Raw genomic sequence first — 5863 nt, 5'->3', positions numbered from 1 at the left:
ACGGCATCGGGTCTGTGGTGCTTATTGCGTTCAGAACATTGTGCAGCTGCCCCCACTGCCCGGCCCCAGCACCCACTTCAGAGTGGGAACTTTGCCCCCTCCCGCGTCCAGCCTGTGGCAGCCGCCCTGCCAGGGTCTGTCTCTGGACTTCGACGGTGCTGGAGTAAAGCAGAAGCGGAGCCGTACGGTATCTGCGCTCCCGCGTCCGGCTTCTTCCCCTCGGCGGCCCGTCCCCAGCGTTCACCCATCTTAGAGTCGGGGTCAGACCTTCCTTCCTCTGTGCGGCTGAGGAACGTCCTGACGGTGAGGGCCAGTGTCACAAATATTCCCCTGTGGTGGCCAGGCCACCTCGGAGCAAGCCCTCGTGTCGTCTCCCAGCGTGACCTTCCCGCCTGCTGCACGGTGGGGGGCGGCGCGGCACAGAGCCTGGCACGCTTCCTCCCTCTTCCTTCCCTAAGTAGCCTTTCTCCCCCCTAAAGTAAGGAGGTATTACTTGTTTATGTTTTAAAACCTCGGGGTCTCTTTTTCTCTGGAAATGTCAAGAGCACGGAGACGGCCTGTCTCTGCTGGGCGCTCGGAGCCCAGGGATGGACAGACACGCGGCAAGCTCGCCGCCACGGCCCCCGTCCCCGCACAGAAAATACGGAATCCGTAGAGATACAGCAAAAAAAAAAAAAAAAAAAAAAGAGAGAGAGAGAGAGAGAGAGAGACAGAAAAGAAAAGAAAAAAGTCCACTTCATTTTGGGGAGACAAAAAACAGAGCCCGTACAGTCCACAAATAGGACTTTGGATCAGAGAGAAGGTGTGATGTGGGCGGGGCTTGGGTCGCAGAGATTTTCATTTCTCTCCTATCTCAGAGCTCCCCGTGCTGTGTCCACGGGGCGCAGCCGCTGTGGGATGTCCGCAGTGTGCAGTCCGGCCTTGGGCGATGGGAGGCTCTGGCCCCCACTGCAGAGACGGGACCCCCGGCTGGGCTCGCTGGGAAAGCTCACCCTTGCGGGACCCATCCAGTTACAAGGTCTGGTCCAGAGGCTGCACCATGGGCCGTCCGGGGCGCCCACCGAGCCCGCGGACACAGCTCCGGCCCGGCAGCGGCAGCGTGGCTGTGCTGCTGATGGGTGGGGGCCTGGCTGTTAGTGTCGTGCGGGGCGGGGGAGGGCGGCTCCCGTCGCTGCAGGGCGGCCGGGGAGGATCGTGTAAAACCTGGTTCGGGCCAAAAATATCCCTGCCTTCTGGGGAAACGTCACGAGCCGGAACCTAGAGTAAGGGCGGGCTTCCGCGCGGGGAAAGCGTCCTGCAGTGGCCACACAGGTTGCCCCAAACTCAGCGGCTTCCAACCAAGTGTGTTTGTTGCCTTACCGTCTGGAGGGCACAGGAAGGTTCGGGTCTCCAGGAACAACAGTCAAGGTGTGGGCAGGCTGGTTCCCACTGGAGGCTCCTGGCGCTTTCCCGGCTTCCCCAACGGCTGGAGGCACCCCTGTCCCTTGGCTCATGGCCCCTCCTAAGACCACCTTCCAAGCACGTCACTGCCACCAGCCTCTGCCTCCATCACCACACCGTCCCCCTGACTTGGACCCTGCACCTCCCTCCCATGAGGGCCTTGTGGTTCCCCTGGGCCCACCGTCACTGTCCAGGCCCCTCACCTCCAGATCCTTAATCCCATGGTCACAGTCCCTCTGTCACGTGAGGTCACATGTCCACAGGCCCTGGGGATTCAGACAAGGACACCCTGGGCCATTACTCAGCCCTCCACGCTGTGTGCACAAAACCACACTGAGCCTGGTGTCCTCGGGAGGTAGAGAGGGGACAGATTGGGAAAGGTGCGCGGGAAACACAGGGGTGGAGGGAGGGATGTTGAGAGTGTCCCAGACTACACTGGCCCCAGCCCTTTCTGGGACGGTGGGATGTTCCAGAATTGCATTGTCCTTTGCGGCAGCACTTGGACACAGAGGGCTATTGAGCACTTAAAATGTGTTAAGTGCAACTGAGGAACAGAATTGTGACTTGAGTTCAGTGCCACCCGTGACCAGCCGGTGGCCGCTGTCTTGGGCAGCGCAGCTTTCTAACAGGACCTGAGGTATATTACTTGGCTGCCCACTTGAGAGCTGAGGCTTCTGAGGCCCCGCAGACAGGACCTGCGGCCACCTGGGCTGTCAACTCCAGCCTCTGGGGGCATCACAAGGTCCCTGCCAGCAGGTGACCAGTGCCTCCAAGGGGAGGTGGCTCTGTGTACTGGTCACGTCATTTGATTGCAACAGAAATGGCAGAAAATAAACTTGTTCTGACTCTCACAAGGGCTGAGTTTGGGGGTGATGCTGGGTGGGAGAGCATTGGCCTGAAGCCGCCAAAATAGGTATCGAAGAAGGAACCCACCGAAACGGACGTGTTTCTGTTCCACTTCTAAGCGGATGTCCCCCGTCACCTCACCCATAATTATAGAGGAGTTTACTGACCAGCAGAGCCACTACCAGCAACTGTCACAGCTTGGGGGGCCCTTCCCGCCCAGACCCTGGGCTGCTTTCCTGGTCAGCAACTCTCACCCCCAACTGCGTGTCCAACCGCATGGGCCCAGCCCTCGCCCCCAAAGTCTGCGGCTCCCTTGCTCTGCGGAACGGTGTTTGAGAAAGCTCCCCAAGTGCCCGGCTGCGGTGGCGGGGGACAAGACCCCGGTTTAGCTCTTAGCTCTTGTCACCAGCTCCGTGGAACTTCTGGGAAACGGCCTCTAGGTCTTTTTTTGTTTGTTTTTTTGTTTTTTTTTAAAGATTTTATTTATTTATTTGACAGACAGAGATCACAAGTAGGCAGAGAGGCAGGCAGAGAGAGAGGAGGAAGCAGGCTCCCCGCTGAGCAGAGAGCCCGATGCGGGGCTTGATCCCAGGACCCTGAGATCATGACCGGAGCCAAAGGCAGCGACCCAAACCACTGAGCCACCCAGGCGCCCCAGGCCTCCAGGTTTTAATGGGGAAGCTGAGGCGCGATTGAGAGATGGTGACTTCTGAGGAAGAGGCAGGGGCGGAGGGAGTGCTGCTCTCTGATGGGAGGCGGCCCACAGAGGCCCAGGCTGCACTTGGCTCTTGCCTTTTCTGGGGTCACTTAAAGACAAGGAAAAGGGCCGTCCCCCATCCAGAAGCTCAAGCCCAGAGCTGTTCTGTTTAGGAAAAACCTCACGTTGTGATAACCCTCCAGTTGCGCCTTAACAGACGCTTCCAGCCCAAAAAGGCACCTGCTCCGACCTCCCGCACGTTCCGAGAACCCCGCTTGCAGATCACGCAGGCATGTGGGTGACTGGAGAACGCGGTCTCTGCGCTGTCCCTCTCCATGGGGACTTCGGGGCAGAGAAAGGCCCAGGTGTGCAGAGGAGGAAGAGGGGGCTGCAGAGCCCGGGCTCGGTCCCACCCGCCCCGCAGTAGCGTCGTGTCCCCACCAGAAACCCAGCCGCAGGTAGGAGAGAACCTTCATCCTCGGTTCTCTCGCTGACGGAAGCCTTGCTCCGAGTGTGCAGACGGACGCCTTTGTCTCCTGGTAGGTGTTCTCTTTTGTCAGTTATTTTTAAAAGCCGGCGTGAACCCTGGGACGCTGAGACTCTCCCGGGACCCACGCGGAGCCTGGATGCGTTGCCCTGAAACCACAAACACCCCCAGAGGAAAGACGTGGCTCTCAGCCCTCAAAGCAACGGTACAAAAAACAAACACAGACGCTCCCACTCCCTGTTCCAAGTGGCGGCCAGACGCAGAGGTCAAGGTCCGCAGTTTGCGGGACGGGCTCTCAGGGCGGCACATTGTGGCCGAGGTCCGTATTGTGGAAACTCTGGCCCAGACTTGAAAGCTCAAAGGCCCCTCCCTGTGCTTTTATGTTATTTTCTCATTTTGTAAAATACCCACGGGTAAGAAGTGCTGGTTCCTGGCGAACTGCCAGCCCTCGCTCCCTCCCCTCCCCGTCCTGACCCGAGACCGCAGACCCGAGACCCAGAGGCTCGCTCCTGCTGAGAGGCTCGCCCCCCGCTGGGAGCCCCACGCTGCCCCTGCGGACAGAAGCCACTGTGAGCTCTAGCTCGGACGGCCCCGCCCACCTCCTGCCTGCACCCCTCCCCCCAAGTCTGCACCAGCCCGGAGTCTGGACCCTTCCGCCCCGCATCCCCCCCGGCCTGGACGTCCGGCTCTCCTACCCACCGCCCTCTGCTCCTCCCTGTCTCCGGAGAAACTCCTGGGATACGAGGCCCCCCGAGCCTTCGCCGGCCCCCGTCCGGGGGTTCCCGTCCTGGGCGCGTGGCCTCCTGCCGAGAGGTGCCCACCGGCTCCAACTCAGGGAACGGCACCTCCGCCCCCAGGGCCAAGGCCAGCCTTGGGAGCCCCTCCGAGCTCCTGCCCCTCGCTCCCCACTTTCCAAACAGCCGTGGATCCTGTTGGTGGCAGGTCTAGCCGTCACGGGTTCTAGTTCCACTCGCCATGCTCCGTGGTGCGTGGCTGCAGCACCTCCGGCCGGAATCGCGCCGGCAGCTTCTCGATGCCACCCCTTCTCTCCAGCACGCCCGGCTCTCGCCTTATTCACTCTCCTAACACATCTGTACCCCAAGCTCCCTGCTGGGTCGACCTCCGAGCGTGGAGTCCTCTGTGCTGGCACTGCCGCCCCACAGCTGTCTGAGGGAGTCCTCTTCCCCCTCTCCGCAGCCCTCCAGCCTGCGCTTGGGTGGCGCACTCATCCTGTCCCTGGTCCGCAGCTTGTTTCCCTGCGACGGCGGGGTCCTCATCTACCTGCTGACTTGCAGCCCAGAGAAAATGCTCATCTGGGGAAGCTGAGTGAGGAGCGCCGATCCGTGATGCGCAGGTGCTGCCTGCCGTCTCCAAGTCAGCTGTCCGTGCTCTTGCCTCAAGGCCTTGGGTCGTGCTGTTCCCTCTCCTGAGAATGCCCTTCCCCTCCTGGCTCTGCTCATAAACTTCCATCGTGCAAGGCTTGGCCCAAGTGCCTCCTCTGCAGTGATTCTTTCCTGGGCTCCTCCCCGGAGAACTGTCCCTCTCCTCTGTGCTACTGCGTGTCCTACGGATGTGTGTGACGGCAAGAGAAGGAGAGCGTGAAGCAGCATGGAACAGTATGGGGAAGATGTGGAACAGCATGCAACAGACACAGAGCAGCATGGAACAGCAGAACCAGTACAGAGTGCCGTGGAGCAGCTAGGAGCAGCACGGAACAGACTTGGAGCAGACATGGAACAGCATGAGGCAGACATGGAACAGCATAACCAGCTTGGAGCACGACAGAGCAGCACAGAAAGCATGAAGTAGCCTCGGTGTTCGGCCCTCACCATAGAAAGCATTGTGTAGGGTGGGGAACAATATCCTCCTGGAGATTTCTGAAGTGTGGAACTGAAGTCTCACGTCCCCAAATCTACCTTTCTGCTCTGAGTCCTGTACCTGGCTTGGTGTGTGTGGCCTCTGACCAGCGGCCACTATGCCCAAAACACAGAGGAAGAGCGGAGGTCCCCGAGTGAGCGGCTCTGAGAACCGGGACTGCCGAGAGCATGGGTCTCTCCAGACTCCACAGAGTTAAGAGAGCTACTCGCGAGGTGCGCACCTCAGGCCGGGCCCTGCTTAGTGCCAGGCTGGAGGCTGCAGGATGAGTTCTGCCGACAACCCAGGCCAAGGTGAGAGCACGTTCCGAGTGAGAGTCGGCTCGCCCGTGCATCTACCAACACGCAGGCTCTGCTCTCACGTCTGCCCCCAAGCAGGGAGATGCCTGGCCCCAAGTCCATGGAAGCGTTAGCATGGATGTCAACAGGAAAAAAGCTCTCCTGTTTCCGCCATACTTAAGATACGTTCACCAACTGTTGCATTGAAGATTAAGGCTGTGTATTTTTTCAATGCCAAGA

Source organism: Mustela putorius, unplaced genomic scaffold, assembly GCF_011764305.1.
Source record: "Mustela putorius furo isolate JIRA1106 unplaced genomic scaffold, ASM1176430v1.1 tig00000174_pilon_pilon_pilon, whole genome shotgun sequence".
In the NCBI taxonomy this organism is placed as follows: domain Eukaryota; kingdom Metazoa; phylum Chordata; class Mammalia; order Carnivora; family Mustelidae; genus Mustela; species Mustela putorius.
This window is presented reverse-complemented; position numbering follows the sequence as displayed.